The sequence below is a fragment of the Bos javanicus genome, chromosome 7, assembly GCF_032452875.1.
Source record: "Bos javanicus breed banteng chromosome 7, ARS-OSU_banteng_1.0, whole genome shotgun sequence".
Lineage (NCBI taxonomy): Eukaryota > Metazoa > Chordata > Mammalia > Artiodactyla > Bovidae > Bos > Bos javanicus.
Window position 1 is genome coordinate 107,305,148 of NC_083874.1, and position 21,194 is coordinate 107,326,341.

Consider the following 21,194-nt stretch of genomic DNA (forward strand, 5'->3'; position numbering starts at 1 on the left):
GGTAGCTCAGCTGGTAAAGAGTCTGCCTGCAATGCAGGAGACCCCAGTTCGATTCCTGGGTTGGGAAGATCCCCTGGAGAAGGAATAGGCTACCCATTCCAGTATTCTTGGGCTTCCCTGGTGGTTCAGTTGGTAAAGAATCCACCTGCAATGCAGGAGACCCAGGTTTGATCCCTTAGTTGGGAAGATCCCTTAGGGAAGGGACTGGCAACCCACTCCATTATTCTTGCCTGGAGAATCCCATGGACAGAGGACACTGGTGCTCTACAGCCCATGGGGTCACAAAGAGTCAGATATGACTGAGCAACTAACACACACACACATGTTTTCCTTAAGGAGTTTTATAGTGTTCAGTCTCACATTTAGCTCTTTAATCCACTTTGAGCTTATTTTTGTGTATGGAGTGAAAGAATGATCTAATTTCATTTTTTTTACTTGTATCTGCCCAGTTTTTCCAACATCACTTATTAAAGAGACTGTCTTTTCAACACTGTGTAATCTTGCCTCCTTTGTCATAGATTAATTTACCATGGGTGCATGGGCTTATTTCTTGGTTTTCTATCCTGTTCCATTGGTCAGTATTTCTATTTTTGTGCCAGTACCATACTCTTTTGATCACTGTAGCTTTGTAGTATAGTCTGAAGTCAGGAAACCTGATTTCTCCAGCTCCATTTTTTCTTTATCAAGATTGCTTTGGCTATTCAGGGTCTTTTGTGTCTCCATACAAATTCTGAGAACTTTTTGTTTTAGTTCTGTGAAAAATGCCATTGGTAATTTGATAGAGATTGCATTGAATTTGTAGACTACCTTATAGTTAGTAGTATAGTTATTCTGACAATACCGATTCTTCCAGTCTATGAACATGGTATATTTTTCTACCTGTTTATGCCTTCTTCGATTTCTTTCATCAGCATCTTATAGTTTTCAGAGTACGGGTCTTTTGTCTCCTTAGGTAGGTTTATTCCTAGATATTTTATTTAAAGAGATTTTTATATTAGCTGTGCTATTAAAAAAATAGCATGCTATTTAAAAATCTGATATCCCCTACCATTTTGTCACTTTGCTTGGATGTTGATCATCCTTCTTTCCTCTCAAAATCACTCCCCTGCTTCTGAATAAATAGACTTGACTGGCAAAGCAGCGTAGAGAACAGTTAAATGGCTCTTGCATTAGGTCTTCTGGATTCAAATCACAGTATCTATACTAACAAGTTGTGAGACTACAAATCATATATTTAACTCTCTTTTCTTCTTCTTGTTTTAGCCTCTGCAAATTGGGATAATATTAGTGCCTATCCCATAGGGTTTTTTATAAGACTTAAAATGATGCAGTGAGTATAAAAGCACTTGGTACATATCTAAGTGTATAACAAATACTCAGTGTGTTATTTTTATTGGAACCCAATACTGCATATAAAAACATTCTCTAACATTCTCTAACCTTATGATTATACAGTGGAAGTGACAAATAGATTCAAGGCATTAGATCTCATAGACAGAGTGCCTGAAGAACTATGGACGGAGGTTCATAACATTATATAGGAGGCAGTGATCAAACCATACCCAAGAAAAAGAAATGCAAAATGGTTGTCTGAGGGGGTCTTACAAATGGCTGAGAAAATAAGAGAAGTGAAAAGCAAAGGAGAAAAGGAAAAATACACCCATCTGAATGCAGAGTTCCAAGGAATAGCAAGGAGAGATAAGAAAGCCTTTTTAAGTGAACAATGCAAAGATGTAGATTAAACTAACAGAATGAGAAAGACTAGAGATCTCTTCAAGAAAATTAGAGATACCAAGGGAACGTTTCATCCAAAGATGGGCTCAATAAAGGACAGAAACTGTATGGACCTAACAGAAGCAGAAGAGATTAAGAAGAGGTGGCAAGAATACACAGAAGAACTATACAAAAAAAGGTCTTCAGTACCTGGATAGCCATGATGGTTTGATCACTCACCTAGAACCAGACATCCTGGAATTTGAAGTCAAGTGGGCCTTAGGAAGCATCACTAGGAACAGAGCTAGTGGGGGTGATAGAATTGCAGCTCAGCTATTTGAAATCCTAAAAGATGATGCTGTGAAAGCTCTGCACTCAATATGCCAGCAAACTTGGAAAACTCAGCAGTGGCCACAGGACTGGAAAAGCTCAGTTTTCATTCCAATCTCAGGATTTCCCTGGTGACTCAGCTAGTAAAGAATCCACCTGCAATGCGGGAGACCTGGGTTCAGTCCCTGGGTTGGGAAGATCCCCTGGAGAAGGGAAAGGCTACCCACTCCAGTATTCTGGCCTAGAGAATTCCAGACTGTATAGTCCATGGGGTCACAAAGAGTCAGACACGACTGAGTGACTTAAAAAAAAAAATCATTCCAATCTCAAAGAAGGACAATACCAATGTTGTTCATAGTCCTGTACAATTGCACTCATTTCACATGCTAGCAAGGTAATGCTCAAAATCCTTCAAATTAGGCTTCAGCAGTATGAGAACAGCAGTATGAGAACTTCCAGATGTTCAAGCTGGATTTAGAAAAGGCAGAGAAACCAGAGATCAAATTGCCAACATTCGTTGGATCACTGAAAAAGCAAGAGATTTCCAGAAAAACATCTACATCTGCTTGATTGACTTCACTAAAGCCTTTGTGTGGATCACAACAAACTGGAAAATTCTGAAAGAGAGGGGAATACCAGACCACCTTACCTGCCTCTTGAGAAACCTGTATGCAGGTCAAGAAGCAACAGTTAGAATTGGACATGGAACAACAGAATGGTTCCAAATCGGGAAAGGAGTACATCAAGGCTGTATATTGCCCCCTGCTTATTTAACTTATATGCAGAGTACATCATGCAAAATGCTTGGCTGGATGAAGCACAAGCTGGAATCAAGATTGCCGGGGAAAATATAAATAACTCAGATATGCAGATGACACCACCCTTTGGCAGAAAGAGGCAAAAAGCCTCTTGATGAAAGTAAATGAGGAGAATGAAAAAGTTGGCTTAAAGCTCAACATTCAGAAAACTAAGATCATGGCATCTGGTCCCATCACTTCATGGGAAATAGATGGGGAAAGAAGGGAAACAGTGTCAGACTTTATTTTTGGGGCTCCAAAATCACTGCAGATGGTGACTGCAGCCATGAAATTAAAAGACACTTGGTCTTTGGAAGGAAAGCTATGACAAACTCAGACAGTGTATTAAAAAGCAGAGACATTACTTTGCTGACAAAGGTCCATCTAGTGAAAGCTATGCTTTTTCCAGTAGTCGTGTATGGATGTGAGAGCTGGACAGTAAAAAAGGCTGAGCAGTGAAGAACTGATGCATTTGAACTGTGGTGTTGGAGAAGGCTCTTGAGAGTCCCTTGGACTGCAAGGAAATCAAAGCTGTCAATCCTAAAGGAATCAACCCTGAATATTCATTGGAAGGACTGATGCTGAAGCTGATGCTCCAATACTTTGCACACATGATGCGAAGAGCTGATTCATTGGAAAAGACCCTGATGCTGGAAAGATTGAAGGCAGGAGGAGAAGGGGACAACAGAGAACAAGATGATTGTATGGCATCACCGACTCAATGGACATGAGTTTGAGCCAACTCTGGGAAATAGTAGACAGGGAACCCTGGCATGCTGCAGTCCATGGGGTTGCAACGTGTTGGATTGAGTGACTGAACAACAACATTTGATACTCAGAGGCCCAGTTGAAGAAGAAGACAGTAAAACCTTTACCTTTAGGCCCCTTTGGGCTTGTGAGTAGTTCACTCAGGCCTGGGGAACAGGAGATGAAATATAAATTTATCAGTGAGTAAATGCAATCTATAACTGCTACAAGAAAAACAATTCCTGTGTAGTTTATGCCACTGGTAATGGACTGAGTATTAAAGAGTTCTTACTAAATTTGGACATTATTAATATCATTAAATAGGCAACAAAATCCCAGGCTCACTCTGCAAGGAAAGGATTTTTTAAAGAATGCCTTTTTATATCAATCAAACTGTGCTCATTAAAGCAGGGAAAAAAATGTTAAAGCTGCTAAAATCGAAGGCTTTTCCCCACCTTTCTTCTGCAGCCTCTTTTTCTTTCTCTGGCTCTATTGAGATAGGTTTTTTATTTGCCACTAGATAGAATCTTTAATTTTAAATTATTTTACTATTCATCTTTCTATGATGTGTTAGCAATTTTAAGTGCCTATATAAGAATATTTAACTTGTATAGTCACCAAAAACTACAGAATTCATATTACATAGTTCATATATGAGTATGTATTTCATTCTTACCAGAACAGTGTAAACTACACAAAACTAACTCAGTTTTTTTTTTAATTCAGATTTTAAAAGTTCACTTTTTGATGTTTGCACATCTATCAACTCCCTCTAGCTTTAGCTTACTAATGAGTAAGAAAGGACAAAAAAGGAAATCTGTCCTCACTTTATGTCATCTGTTCTCATGTATGGTGTGTCCTCATGTGCCATCATTTTAATATGAGTTCAGTTCAGTTCAGTCGCTCAGTAGTGTCCGACTCTTTGTGACCCCATGAATCACAGCACGACAGGCCTCCCTGTCCATCAACAACTCCCAGAGTTCACTCAGACTCATGTCCATCGAGTCACTGATGCCATCCAGCCATCTCATCCTCTGTCTTCCCCTTCTCCTCTGGCCCTCAATCCCTCCCAGCATCAGAGTCTTTTCCAATGAGTCAACTCTTCGCATGAGATGGCCAAAGTACTGGAGTTTCAGCTTTAGCATCATTCCTTCCAAAGAAATCTCAGGGCTGAACTCCTTCAGAATGGACTGGTTGGATCTCCTTGCAGTCCAAGGGACTCTCAAGACTCTCCTCCAACACCACAGTTCAAAAGCATCAATTCTTCGGCGCTCAGCCTTCTTCACAGTCCAACTCTCACATCCATACATGACCACTGGAAAAACCATAGCCTTGACTAGATGGACCTTTGTTGGCAAAGTAATGTCTCTGCTTTTCAATATGCTATCTAGGTTGGTCATAACTTTCCTTCCAAGGAGTAAGCGTCTTTTAATTTCATGGCTGCAGTCACCATCTGCAGTGATTTTGGAACCCCAAAAATAAAGTCTGACACTGTTTCCACTGTTTCCCCATCTATTTCCCATGAAGTGATGGGACCAGGTACCATGATCTTCATTTTCTGAATGTTGAGCTTTAAGCCAACTTTTTCACTCTCTTCTTTCACTTTCATCAAGAGGCTTTTTAGTTCCTCTTCACTTTCTGCCATAAGGGTGGTGTCATCTGCATATCTGAAGTTATTGATATTTCTCCTGGCAATCTTGATTCCAGCTTGTGTTTCTTCCAGCCCAGCGTTTCTCATGATGTACTCTGCATATAAGTTAAATAAACAGGGTGACAATATACAGCCTTGACAAACTCCTTTTCCTGTTTGGAACCAGTCTGTTGTTCCATGTCCAGTTCTAACTGTTGCTTCCTGACCTGCATACAGATTTCTCAAGAGGCAGGTCAGGTGGTCTGGTAATATGAGTAGTTGGCCAATACAGGCAGGAACACAAATAAGAAAGAATAGGATAGGATTCCTATTGGTTCACGTTTCGAAGGATGCCATTGCCTTCTTCCTGCATTTGAAGTGAGTTCTGACTTGGACGGAAAGCCTAGCCTTTAGGGTTGTCGGTGTCCCTGGTGACTCCGTCATAGGCGTGACGCGCTGGCCTTGTGCACACTGTGGATGGCCGAGCCCTCAGCACGTGGGTCCCCAGGGGGCGGGACGCCGGGGCGCCAGGTGCACTGACTCCGTCATAGGCGTGAGGCGCTAGCCTTGTGCACCTGTGGATGGCCAAGCCCTCAGCACGTGGGTCCCCAGGGGGCGGGACACCGGGGCGCAGAGCGCACTGCTGAGCCCAGCGGCAAGGAACAGGGCAAACCCGCACCGAGCGCATCTTCTCTGTGCACAGCACATTCCATCGTTCCTTCTGACTCAAAGTCCAAGGCACAGGGTCAAAGATACAGTTACGAAGCATCCCAAGCCTGCCAAGGGGAGCATTCAATGAAGGACAGGGTCTCCTGAGCGGGGGCACCTGTGCCAGCATTCACCTGTGCTCACTCTGCTGGCTGGGCCCACCCTTCCCTTAGAAAGCCCTGTTTACCATAAGCCTCTGGTCTTAAAATATCTGGGGGAAATATCAATCCTACTACTTTCCTGATTCCTAGGATAGTGCTGCCTGGGATACTAATTTGTTATGGGCTCCTTGTTTGGTTCTTAGCACTAATTCTAGGCCTAGCAAAGAGGCTGCATTTAAATTTAGCAAATCATGACCTTTTGACAAATGCAGTTAGGCTAAATGGCCACTAGAAGAGACCAAAGCTTCTGATTTTCAAAGAAAATAATAATACAACAGTATATTTGGCAAAAATCAAAACTGAAGGGAATTGCTATTTCAACAAAATAGGTAAAATATATAACAGAGTTTTTCCATTTTCTTAACTTTCTATAACTATATACTTAGACAAATACATATTCACGAATCCATATAAGACTATATATACCTTCAGAATATACTTGCAAGACCTGCGCTCCTTAGATATAACCTCCCTAAGGCTAATACATAATGTGACCAATTTGAAATCTGTAAGATCATGCCATCCATCCATAGTACTTGTTATTTCAGTCAATAAAGTTTCATTTCATTCCATGGGAACATATTGCAGTATATCAAGTGTCTGGCAAATACATTTAAGTTTTCAGTTTAAAAAGAGACCAGAATATAAGAGTATATTTACTAGTGTATACTGTTTTACAGAAAAGTAATAATGGCTGAGAAATGTTCATTCATTCATCCACTAGTGGTCTAGACATATGAATTCCAGTTCATCTGGTCTTTGAATTTTTCACAGAGATGAAATTTGAGTTCAGCTTGAAAGAATGAAAAGCATTTCTTTAAAATCAGAGAGTTATATGCTGCCTATATGCCCTTCATCAGATGTGTGATTTGAAAATATTTTCTGTGGTTTGTCATTCTCCTGCCCATAGGTTCATAGATCAATTTTTCCCTAATTTTAATCAAGGCCAACTTACCAAGTTTTTCCTTCCACGTGTCGTGCTTTTGGCGTTTTATCGAAGTACTGTTTTGTTAACTGAAGATCACAAAGATTTTCTCCTGCTTTTTTTTGTTTTTCATTTTATATTTAGGTCTTTGGTTCATTTTGAGTTAGTTTTTTGTGTAAGGTGAGAGATAAGGGTAAAAAAACAAGCCACCAGAAAAACTTGCAGGTGAGTGTCCAAGAGTTACAGCGTTACTTGTTGAAAAGCAGTTCCTCTCTCTGCTCAATTGTCTTTGCGTGTTTGCCAGCAGTCAACTAATCGTATTTACATGGGGATATTTTTGGTTTCTTTATCCATTCCATTGATCTGTATATCTATGTTTTCACTGATACCTCACTCTGTTGTTTATAATAAGTCTTAAAATCAGATCGTAATAGCCCTTTGACTTTGTTCTTTCTTTTCAAAACAACAATCTAGTTTTTCAAATTGGCGAAAGCTTTGAACAGATACTTCACCGAAGAAGATATGTGGATAGAAAATAAGCACATGAAAAGATACTCAACACTATTAGTCCATAGGGAAATGTAAATTAAATGCATAACAAGATACTACTATACACCTATCAGAATGAGAAAACAAACCACTAATCCTCATCCCCCTCCTCAAAAAAACACTTGACAACACCAAGTGTGGGTGGAAGTGAGGCAAAAGTGGAACTGTCGTACATTACTGGTGGGAGTGTAAATCCGTGTGGCAAGACTGGAGGAAGTTTGGCAGTTTCCTGCAAATCCGCCCTGAGCACAGGGCACAGCGATCTCACTCTTTCATATTCTCCCAAGTGAAATAAGTCTTTGTGTTCCCACCGTGAAACCTCTATGTGAATGTTTATGGCAACATTTTTCATAATACCTGACAACTGCAAAACAAAACCCAAATGTCCCTCAACTGGAAAACTGCTGAACAATGACATACTCCGCTACAATAAAATGGAAAAAACTACTAAGGCATGCTGAAACATAGACGATTCTCAAACGCATTATTCTAAGCGAAGGTGTCAGACTCAAATGCTGCATACTCTTAGGCTGCATTTAAATGACATTTCGGAAAAGGCGAAACTATGAGAACAGATGGAGGGAGAACAGATGAGGGGCTGTGTGAGGCAGCATCGACTTCAGAGGGGTAACGTAAAGAGACTCTGTGTTGGGGGGCGGTGCGAGGGCAGGAGAGGCTCGGAGCTGCTCTGCATCTTGATCAGGGTAGTGGTTCCATGGCTATGCCATGCTCAAAACTCATGGAACTGTACACCAAAACAGTGTCTATAACAGTGTCTGTAGTTATTATAGTTTAATAACTATAGAAATTAAAAATAAATTAAACTACATGTGGAGGCATAACATATTCTGTCGGTGAAGGTGAATGGGGAGAGGCAACAGTGAGGTGGAGAGAAGTGTGGATAGTCAGATTGCTTGTACATTTGCCAAGGCTGAAGTCGAGGTTAGGAGACTAGATTTGCGTGCAAGCTAAAGCATTTGAATCTGGAAACATCAAAGTGAAAAGGATGGTTAGGTGGCTTAATCTGTTGACAATGTGTACTGTAGAACACTAGGGAAGCAGACCAAGAAACCAATTAAGAACTGATAAGGGCTCTCCAAGGGTAAAAAAAACTTACATCTGAATAGGAATTTATTTATTGAAAATTCATTCATTTACTCTATCTCGATTATCATAAGAATCAGTGAAGATAGAATTACTATGTGCAATTAATAGGCATAGAAATGGAGGCTCAGAATGGCTAAGGGTTTTGTTTGCGTTCATAGTATACTGTGAAGTAGAGATCCGAAGCCAAGACCCGAGTCTCAGCTGTTTGATTCTTTCCAGTTCTCTTTGTCTTCTCCCATTTTATTCATTTCCTTCCTAGCCTGATCTCTTTCGATGGTCCGCAGGTTTCTGGCTTATTGTCTGCATCTCCGACTTGCATTCAGATGAAGAGGCTTGCCCTGCAGTCTCCTGTCATATCCTCCGAGCTGCTCACGGTGTTTGACATGAGATAGGTGCTCAGGAAATATCTGAGTGAATAGCCATCCAAGTTAGAAAGCAGATTACGTCTGGCACGATTCTTTTAACCGTGTGTGCTATGTGCAGTGATAGAGACAGGTGCTCCTTGTCCTGTTCTTTACCCTGAAAGTGTTTCTCCCTCAGTTGTGTCTGACTCTTTGTGACCCCAAAGACTGTAGCCCACAAGGCTCCTCTGTTCATGGGATTCTCCAGGCCAGAATACTGGAGTGAGTTGCCATTCCCTTCTCCAGGAGATCCAACCAGTCCATTCTGAAGGAGATCAGCCCTGGGATTTCTTTGGAAGGAATGATGCTAAAGCTGAAACTCCAGTACTTAGGCCACCTCATGCGAAGACTTGACTCATTGGAAAAGACTCTGATGCTGGGAGGGATTGGAGGCAGGAGGAGAAGGGGACGCCAGAGGATGAGATGGCTGGATGGCATCACTGACTTGATGGACATGAGTCTCAGTGAACTCCGGGAGTTGGTGATGGACAGGGAGGCCTGGCGTGCTGCGATTCATGGGGTCGCAAAGAGTCGGACACGACTGAGGGACTGATCTGATCTCCAGGGGATCTTCCCGACCCAGGGATCGAACCCGAGTCTCCCGAGTTACAGGCAGATTCTTCACCATCTGAGCCACCAGTTCTTCATTCTGCTGCTGCTGCTAAGTCACTTCAGTTGTGTCCGACTCTGTGTGACCCCATAGATGGCAGCTCACCAGGCTCCCCCATCCCTGGGATTCTCCAGGCAAGAACGCTGGAGTGGGTTGCCATTTCCTTCTCCAATACATGAAAGTGAAAAGTCAAAGTAAAGTCGCTCTGTTGTGTCCAACTCTTCGTGACCCCATGCACTGCAGCCCACCAGGCTCCTCCGTCCATGGGGTTTTCCAGGCAAGAGTACTGGAGTGGGGTGCCAGTTCTTAAATCTGGCTGTGCAACAGATTCACCAACATATTCTTCTTAATGTTTATGTTTAGCAAAGCAATGCAAGTGAAACGATGGCCCGAGATTCATGACATAAGGGAGCCTCTGTCCCTAACCCCTGTTACTCTGCAGCTCCCATCTTCCTCCCCATGCTTGAACTCTACTTCCAAACACTGGACTTTATCCTTGCAAGCGTGAGGCAGACTTTCAATATCATGTCTTGATTTTTCAGAATTAGCAAATATATGCTGGCTTCCTACTATTAAAGAGGAAGATTTAGTTCTCTCAAATTATTTCCACTCAAGAGTTTCCTTCACTGTATTCCTACAGTATTACAAGAATTACAATATTGTAATTTTTTGTTGAATCAGCATTCAGTGTTTAGAGTAGGATGACTGTGTAATTATCTTTTTAGGCTGAGTCACATGTACACTATGGTTACATTTTTTAATGTAAAGTTTTTTTTTTAATAAAGTTACATTCCTGTGGCTCATAACTGTCATTTTTCATTTGCTTCATATCTTATATGCCTACTCTTTAAGTCATCTCCAAATTTTGTCATGATGCTAATGCATCTTTTTTGGTAGTGAAATACATCAAGTTACCTACTGATCCTGTCATTGTTTTCATTATTTGGAGACATCAGTTCTCAGACTTCCATTCTCTTTCCTCAGTCTGTACTGGCTGCTTTTTAGGTCTCTCATATAGTTATTATCCTGGAAATTTCTTTCATCATCATTCTGGGAATTTTCTTTTTCCAGTATTGATTCACGGAGAAGGCAATGGCACCCCACTCCAGTACTCTTGCCTGGAAAATCCCATGGATGGAGGAGCCTGGTGGGCTGCAGTCCATGGGGTCCCTAAGAGTTGGACACGACTGAGCGATTTCACTTTCACTTTTCACTTTCATGCATTGGAGAAGGAAATGGCAACCCACTCCAGTGTTCTTGCCTGGAGAATCCCAGGGACGGCGGTGCTTGGTGGGCTGCCGTCTATGGGGTTGCACAGAGTCAGACACGACTGAAGTGACTTAGCAGTAGCAGTATTGATTCATTTCTTCATCTCTCTTTTTCAGTCCTTCTTTTTGGTGGAAAACATTTTCAAGTGTCCTCCTAATAAAACGTTCCTTTCCAAGAAAACTTTCTGAGATCTTGCATATCTGAGGATGCCCTTATTATGTTCTTAGACTTGATTGATGGTTGAGTTTATAGGAAATTGTAAATTGTAAGTAATAGCCCTTTGGAATCTGAAGAGATTGCTCTGTTTTCTTCTAGCTTCCAGTTTTATTGTTGAAAAGCCCAATGTCATCCTCTGTTATCATGTCTGATCTTTTGTCTGCAATCTGTTTGTTATTCTATTTGAAGCATTTAGGGAATTCTCTTTATCTCTGCTGTTCTGATATTTTAGGATTAAGTGCCTTTCTGTGAATCTTTTTCATTTATTTTTCAGGCAGTCACTAGATCCACTTCAATTTGGAAACATACTTCTTTTAGTTCTGGGGAAATGCCTTTCTTTGATAATTCCACACAACTTCCATCCTGCTCCCCTTCTCCCGTTGTAACTGCTTAGTTTACCTGTACAACTTCCTGGATTGATCCTCAATTTTCTTTTATCTCATATTTTCCTAATGGCTTTTTGCTTTTCTCTTGAAACTTCTCAACTTCATTTTATCATTTACTACCAAGTTAAGACTTTTCATTTTTTTAATTTCCAAAAGTTCATTTCTTTCCTCTGAATATTTCTTTTTTTAAAAGGCATCCTCTTTTTATTCATGGAATTTCTTTCTTTAATGGTATTGCTCATAGTTCTGAAACTTTCTTCTGCTCTTACCTTTGGTTTTGTTCAGATCTTTCTCACCTCTTCTGGTAATTTTTTTTGTTTTAGTGTCTGATTTTCATGACTGTGGTTTCCTCAAAAGTGTGGTAATTCCCAACGTCTTCTCAAATTTAAGAATGAGAGAAGTTAATTGCATTACTTGAACTTGCGGATTGACAGACTTCACTTTTGATGTGATAAGGCAATGAATCTGAATGTTGGAAGATTCTCCCCTCCCTAGAGTATCTGTAAAAGTATTTTTCCATGGACAAGTCAGTTTCCATAGAAAGTGTTGACTTAAAAAACAAAACAACCAGCTATATTACCAGCAAAATAAGTTTATTTACGAATTGTTGTGGTGGTGGTTTAGCTGCTAACTCATGTTGGACTCCTGTAATCCCATGGACTCTAGCCCTCTGAGAAGGCTCCTCTGTTCATGGGATTTCCCAGGCAAAAATACTGTACTGGGTTGCCATTCCCTTCTCTAGGGCATCTTCCCAACCCAGAGATTTAACCCGAGTCTCCTGCTTGCAGGCAGATTCCTTACCACCTGCTGCTGCTGCTGCTGCTAAGTCACTTCAGTTGTGTCCGACTCTGTGTGACCCCATAGAGGGCAGCCAACCAGGCTCCCCCATCCCTGGGATTCTCTAGGCAAGAATACTGGAGTGGGTTGCCATTTCCTTCTCCAATGCATGAAAGTGAAAAGTCAAAGTGAAGTCGTTCAGTTGTGTCTGACTCTTAAGGACCCCATGGACTGCAGCCTACCAGGCTCCTCCGTCCATGGGATTTTCCAGGCAAGAGTACTGGAGTGGGATGCCAGTGCCTTCTCCACCTAGGAAGCACCTATTTGGGAATAGTGAATGAGTGCTCAATCACTCAGTCACTTTTGACTCTTGCAACCCCATGGACTGCAGCATGCCAGGCTTCCTGCTCCTTCACTATCTCCCAGACTTTGCTCAAATTAATGTCCATTGAGTCGGTGATGCTATCCAACCATCTCAGTCTCTGCTGCCTGCTTCTCCTTTTGCCTTCAATCTTTCCCAGCATCAGAGTTTTTTTCCAATGCAAAGAGTTGGCTCTTTCCATCAGATGGTCAAAGTATTGGAGCTTCAGCTTCAGCATCAGTCCTTCCAATGAATATCCAGTGTTGATTTCCCTTGGGATTGACTGATTTGATCTCCTGGCAGTCCAAGGGACTCGGAAGAGTCTTCTCCAGCACCGCAATTGAAAAGCATCAATTCTTCGGTGCTCAAACTTCTTCATGGTCCAGTTCTCACAGCATACATGACTGCTGGAAAAACCCTAGCTTTTGACTATATGGACCTTTGTCAACAAAATGATGTCTCTGCTTTTTAATATGCCATCTAGGTTTGTCATAGCTTTCCTTCCAAGGAGCAAGTGTCTTTTAATTTCATGGCTGCAGTCACCATCCAGAGTGATTTTTGAGCACAAGGGGAAAAAAAATCTCACTGCTTCCACTTTTTCCCCTTTTATTTGTCATGAAGTGATGGGACCAGATACCAGGATTTTTTTTTTTTTTTTTTTTTTGCTGTTGAGTTTCAAGCCAGCTTTTGCATTCTCCTCTTTCACCCTCATCAAGAGGCTCTTTAGTTCTTCTTCACTTTCTGCCATTAGGATGGTGTCACCTGCATATCTGAGGTTATTGATATTTCTCCTGGCAATCTAGATTCCAGCTTGTGATTCATCCAGCGTGGCATTTCACATCATGTACTCTGCATATAAGTTAAATAAACAAGGTGATAATATACAGCCTTGACATACTCCTTTCCTGATTTGGAACCAGTCCATTGAACCAGTCCGTCTGGTTCTAGCTGTTGCTTCTTGACCTGCATACAGGTTTCTCAGGAGGCAGGTCAAGTAGTCTGGTATTTCCATCCCCTTTAGAATTTTCCAGTTTCTTGTGATCTACCCAGTCAAAGGCTTTAGCATAGTCAATGAAGCGAAGTAGATGTTTTTCTGAAACTCTCTTACTTTCTCCATGATCCAACAAATATTGACAATTTGATCTCTGCTTCCTCTGCCTCTTTGAAACCCAGCTTGTATATCTAGAAGTTCTCAGTTGACATATTGCTGAACTCTGCTTGAAGGATTTTGAGCATTACCCTCCTAGTATATGAAATGAACACAATTGTATGGCAGTTAGAACATTCTTTGGTATTGTCCTTCATTGGGATTGAAATGAAAACACCTGTTCCAGTCCTGTGGCCACTGCTGAGTTTTCTGACTTTGCTGACATATTGAGTGTAGCACTTTAACAAAATCATCTTTTTGGATTTTAAATAGCTCAACTGGAATTCTGTCAGTTCCACTAGCTTTGTAGTGATGCTTCCTAAGGCCCGCTTGACTTCACACTCCAGACTGTCTGGCTGTAGGTGAGTGACCACACCATGGTTATTATCTGGGTCATTCAGACCTTTTTTGTATAGTTCTTCTGTGTGTTCTTGCCACCTCTCCTGCTTCTGTTAGGTCCTTGCTCATCTTTGCATGAAATCTTCCCTTGATACCTCAAATTTCCTGAAGAGATCTCTAGTTTTTCCCATTCTATTGTTTTGCTCTATTTCTCTGCACTGTTCATGAGGAAAGCCTTCTTTCTCTCTTTCCTGCTCTCTGGAACTCTGCTTTCAGTTGGGTATATCTTGCCTTTCTCCCTTGCCTTTCACTTCTCTTCTTTTCTCAGCTATCTTGTAAAACCTCCTCAGACAACCACTTTGCCTTCTTTCATTTCTTTCTGTTTGGGATAATTTTGGTCACTGCCTTGTGTGCAATGTTACAAACTTCTGTCCATAGCTCTTCAGGCATTCTGTCTACCAGAGCTAATCCCTTGAATTTATTCCTTACCTCCAATATATAGGGGATTTGATTTAGGCCATACCTGAATGGCCTACTGGTTTTCCTTGCTGCTGCTGCTGCTGCTGCTAAGTAGCTTCAGTCGTGTCCGACTCTGTGCAACCCCATAGACGGCAGCCCACCAGGCTCCCCCGTCCCTGGGATTCTCCAGGCAAGAAACTGGAGTGGGTTGCCATTTCCTTCTCCAAAGCATGAAAGCAAAAAGTGAAAGTGAAGTCGCTCAGTCGTGTCTGACTCCCAGCGACCCCATGGACTGCAGCCTACCAGGCTCCTCCGTCCATGGGATTTTCCAGGCAAGAGTACTGGAGTGGGGTGCCATTGCCTTCTCCACTGGTTTTCCCTACTTTCTTCAATTTAAGCCTGTTATATCTCTTGACTTCCTACTTTTACATTCCAATCCTTTATGAGGAAGAGGACATCTTTTTTTGGTGTTAGTTCGAGAATGTGTTTAGGTCTTCACAGAACCGGTCAACTTCAGCTTCTTCAGCCTAGTGGTTGGGATATAGACTTGGATTACTCTGAGGTTAAATGGTTTGCCTTGGAAATAAACTCAGATCTTTCTGTTATTTTTGAGGTTGCACCCAATTACTGCATTTTGGACTGTTCTGTTGACTATATAGGCTACTCCATTTCTTCTAAGGGATTCTTGCCCACAGTAGTAGATATAATGGTTATTTGAATTAAATTCTCCCATTCCCAGCCATTTTATTTTACTGATCCTTAAGTTGTTGATGTTCAATTTTTCCATCTCCTGGAAGATTCTTCCATCTCCTCTCCACATCCAATTTACCTTGGTTCATAGACCTAACATTCCAGGTTCATATACAAAGTTTTTATAGCATTGGACTTTTCTTTTACCACCAGACACATCCACAGCTGAGTGTTGTTTCTGCTTTGGCCCGGTCACTTCATTCTTTCTGGAGCTATTAGTAATCGCCCTCTGCTCTTCGCCAGTAGCATATTGGACACCTTCTGACCTAGGATGCTAATCTTCTGGTGTCATATCTTTTTGCCTTTTCATACTGATCATGGGGTTTTTGCGGTAGATTTGTAAAACAAAACCACGTAGCCATTTTAAAAGAAACTGAAATTTAGAAAGGAAAAACAAAAATAAAAAAATATCAAAATAAAGTTCCACACAGACATGACCTCTAGTGATAGGATTCATTCAAGAGAGCAATTTAAAAATCAAAGACATTTGTACGCACTGAAAACAGAAACTGAAGTGTGTATGGCATAAAGGTAGGTATGATTTCCATATTCCTTGCCTCAAGTCTCTTCATTTAAGGAGTGATATGTGTAAGCTGTTAGGTATGAATTGTGGACTAGAGAAAGTACAAAGCAAAGGAGTTGGTGAGCAGGAGGAAAAGAGGAGATATAAATTTAGGGAAAAGAGGGAAGGATAGATGTGGAGGCCACTGAACGAAGATGACACATGGCCAAAATTTCTCTTAAAGACTATTGTGAGAAACAATTACTCAGGTAAATGGGAGTGGGGGAGTGGCGACACAGGGTAAGGAAAAAAATTTTAAATCATTTTTTACTACCTAAGGTTCAACATCAATGTTATCGTATTCATTTGTTCAGGTAAGTAATGTCACTAGAACAGTAAAAAGTCGGGACTTGGGAAAATGGACTATACAGCAAAAACTCATCTACAGCTAGCAAAGACTGTGGCGCTTCTACAGTCATTGTAGTGCCTGGTATAGATCTAAATTTTAATGACAGAAGATGCATCTTTAAAGTCTTATGCTAACAACTTCAACTGAGACACATATCCCTTCAGGCCCTTTGTGGGTGTCTAGTATTTTATGGATCCCATAGATCATCAAGACTGGAAATTATTTTCCTTTTTTCCTCTGTAATCTCCCTACATTTACAAGATGTAAGGAAATTTGCACAGCAATCAAGTGAAACAAAGTGTTTGCTAATTGTGTTGCAATGCACAGTGATAATTATAACAGAAGGAACATTTTAAATGGATTTCCTATAATTGTTTTTTTGAGTTTCAAAAATATAGCCTAGATTTTTGCCACATTCATTTATTTCAAGTACATTCACTCAAAACTGCATTTCTTGGCACAGTGCTTGGCATATGGCAGGCAGTTTTTAGGTTGGCGTGAACAGGTGAGAACTGAGAGAATTGTTGAAGAACTAGGAAGATTCTTAATCTTTTCAGAGATCTGAGTTCCTTAAAACACACACACACACATACACACACACACACACACAAAGACACAGTGTATAGCAAATAGTTCTATTTTTCACACCAGACTTTTACTTAAAGCTACTCTCTGCAAATACGTAATCACAAATTCAACAAACATATCTTTCCAGGTTTAGATTTTTCTTTGTATAAGGATAGAGGCATTCTAAGTTTCTTGGAGAAGATGTGCCTTGGTGAAGCAATCCCCAAAGTTGCATTTTGTCTTTGTCTAACCATTTCACGCATAAACATTCATCAATTTCTTTCATATTGATTTGACACATACCACAGAATTTAATATTCACAGAAAATTTTCGATTTTAAGAGGTTTATTCACCTATCTTTAGTTTGTGAACAGTCATCACAAAATACACACCAAACATTAATTTGATTATTTCTGACTGTATTAAAATGTATCTTTAGTTTCGGTGATGTTATTACCCAATGTGACATCATTTTCAAGAATAAATAAAAAACTAGAAACTAATTACTTTCTTTAACTTATAGTCTCAATATTTCGGGCATAGGTATTTTGGGGAGAATATAATTAGAAACAAAATGTTCTCCTGACCCAGAAATTCTCTTCACAAAGGTAGTGGAGAAATAAAACACTTTTCTTATTGAATAAGCATTAGACCAGAATGTGATGGGCAATGCAGGCAATCCACAAAGAGACTGCAAAGACAGCAGGCATCCTTTACACAGCCCAGCAGATACAACCTATTACGTTTCCGAGTTAAACAATAACTAGTCATCAAGTACTAGGCCTTGATAACAAGGCACATATAATTCATCTTACCTTTATTTCATAATTGGGATGACCATCAGTGTTAGCTAATAAGCATTATCCACAGGAAAAACAAACATTTCATTTTTATGACAGAAGGTAGTTTTGCAATTTGGGAAAATTTGCCCAAGAATTTTGGCTCCTACCATCCCACAGAAACTGGGAGAGAGGTGACATAGCTCTCTCTCCCCCATCTGTTTAATTGAGGTATAACTATTACACTAGCTTGAGATGTACAACATAATTCCTTATTTGTATATATTTTTAACTGATCACCACAATAAGTGTAGTTAACATCCATTATGTATTACACAATTTTTTTCTTATGAAGAGAACTTTTTAAGATCTACTTTTTTTTTTTTTAGCAACTTTCAAATATACAATAGAGTATTATTAACTGCAGTTATCGTGATGTCTATTACATCCCCATTATTCATTTTATATCTGGAAGTTTGTACCTTTTGACCACTTTCACACATTTCAACCACCTCTCACCCCTTGCCTCTGCCAACCACCCATTCTGTTTTCTGTATCTGTGATCTATGAGTTCTTTACTTTTTAACTCCGCGTGTAAGGGAGATTACATGGCATTTGTACTTCTCTGTTTTATTTCACTAAGCATAATGCCCTCAAGGTCTATCCATGTTGTTGAAATGGTAAGATTTCATTTTTTTTTAGGCCGAATAATATTCTACCCTGTATATGTATGTATACCACAATATCTTTACCCGCTCATTGGCACTATTTTTCTCGATATTTGCATTTCAAAGAGAGAGGTCCCAGGTCCTTAATAAAGACATTTCTGGGATATAAAGCTAACAAAAAAAATGACTAAGACCTATCCAGTCTTCAAAATAATTTGTATACATTTCAAAGCAATGAAAAAGCATACAACAATTACCAATTTTCTAAAGCAAATATTCTAAGAAAGGGAAATACCTTCTAGCTTCAGTAGGGTGAATTAAGCAACTTTTTTAAAGTTTCTGTCTTTACATTTTGATTCTAATTGGTTATGTCTAACCTTCGTAATTTTGCTTAACCTTTCTCAAATATAGAAAAATTTAAGAATAAAAGCTCTTTTAGTCTTGAAAAAATACAAATAAACAAAACCCCCAAAAGACAATAGAAAAAAAATTTTTTTTTTTGTCTTCACAGCACATTTTGGTTTTTTAACAGAGTATACATGTTAAGTCTAAAATTTGTTTTTCTATGTATAGGGCTGTTCATTACAGTAAAATAAGGAACTATTTAGAAGTGATCAACTATGAATTAATTATTCACTGTTCTCTGGTTCCCATGTAATACACAAATTTTGGAGGGGGAGATGGAGTTTGGGTTGACCTTAAAATTTGCTCCAGAAAAAGAATGTGGTCCAGCCAATGCAGTGTTACTACACAATGCTTTAAAGAGTCGGTCACAGAAACACACCCTGGAACAGTGACTAATAACATCTGTCACACAGTTACAGATCGCCCAGGTGTCTTTTTGCAGCTCCAATTACTCATTTTCCACTAAGTTCTTTTGGGGAAGGGTGCCTCAGAGGCGGAGCAAACCAGCTTCAGTTCTTCCCTCATTCCAGATTCTGGAAGAGGTGAGAACTTACAACATGGAACCACTCACAGAACTGCTGTATGTTTTTTAACAGCATCTATCACACTCACGCTCACAGAAATCCAAGTCTATGCCCTGACCAGTGTGCTGAACAAGCTGAAGGTGAACGGTTCTATGAAGACCTTCTAGATCTAACACCCAAAAAAGATGTCCTTTTCATTACAGGGGACTGGAATGCAAAAGTAGGAAGTCAAGAAATACCAGGAGCAATGGGCAAATTTGGCCTTGGAGTACAGAATGAAGCAGGGCAAAGGCTAATAGAGTTTTGTCAAGAGGATGCACTGATCATAGCAAACACCCTCTTCTAACAATACAATAGAAGACTGTATACAGAGACGTCACCAGATGGTCAATGCCGAAATCAGATTGATTATATTCTTTGCAGCCAAAGATGGAGAAGCTCTCTACAGTCAGCAAAAATAAGACCGGGAGCTGACTGTGGTTCAACTCATGAACTTTTTATTGCCAAATTCAGACTTAAATTGAAAAAAGTAGCAAAAACCATGAGACTATTCAGGTATGACCTAAATCAAATCCCTTATGATTATACAGTGGAGGTGAGAAATAGATTTAAAGGACTAGATCTGATAGACAGAATGCCTGATGAACTATGGATGGAGGTTACATTGTACATTGTACAGGAGACAGGGATCAAGACCATCCCCAAGAAAAAGAAATGCAAAAAGGCAAAATGGTTGTCTAGATCAGATCAGATCAGTCGCTCAGTCGTGTCTGACTCTTTGCGACCCCATGAATCGCAGCACGCCAGGCCTCCCTGTCCATCAACAACTCCCAGAGTTCACTCAGACTCATGTCCATCGAGTCACTGATGCCATCCAGCCATCTCATCCTCTGTCTTCCCCTTCTCCTCTGGCCCTCAATCCCTCCCAGCATCAGAGTCTTTTCCAATGAGTCAACTCTTCGCATGAGGTGGCCAAAGTACTGGAGTTTCAGCTTTAGCATCATTCCTTCCAAAGAAATCTCAGGGCTGAACTCCTTCAGAATGGACTGGTTGGATCTCCTTGCAGTCCAAGGAACTCTCAAGAGTCTTCTCCAACACCACACTTCAAAAGCATCAATTCTTCGGCACTCAGCCTTCTTCACAGTCCAACTCTCACATCCATACATGACCACTGGAAAAACCATAGCCTTGACTAGACGGACCTTTGTTGGCAAAGTAATGTCTCTGCTTTTGAATATGCTATCTAGGTTGGTCATAACTTTGCTTCCAAGGAGTAAGTGTCTTTTAATTTCATGGCTGCAGTCACCATCTGCAGTGATTTTGGAGCCCAAAAAAATGAAGTCTGACACTGTTTCCACTGTTTCCCCATCTATTTCCCATGAAGTGATGGGACTGGATGCCATGATCTTCGTTTTCTGAATGTTGAGCTTTAAGCCAAGTTTTTCACTCTCTTCTTTCACTTTCATCAAAAGGCTTTTTAGTTCCTCTTCACTTTCTGCCATAAGGGTGGTGTCATCTGCATATCTGAAGTTATTGATATTTCTCCTGGCAATCTTGATTCCAGCTTGTGTTTCTTCCAGTCCAGCGTTTCTCATGATGTACTCTGCATTTAAGTTAAATAAGCAGGGTGACAATATACAGCCTTGACAAACTCCTTTTCCTATTTGGAACCAGTCTGTTCTTCCAAGGAGGCCTTAAAAATAGCTGTGAAAAGAAGAGAAGCAAAAGGCAAAGGAGAGAAGGAAAGATATACCCAACTGAATGCAGAGTTCCAAAGAATAGAAAGGAGAGATAAGAAAGCCTTTCTCAGTGATTGATGCAAAGAAATAGAGGGAAAAAATACAATGGGGAATATTAGAGATCTTTTCAAGAAAATTAGAGATACCAAAGGAACATTTCATGCAAAGATGGGCTCAATAAAGGACAGAAATGGTATGGACGTAACAGAAGCAGAAAA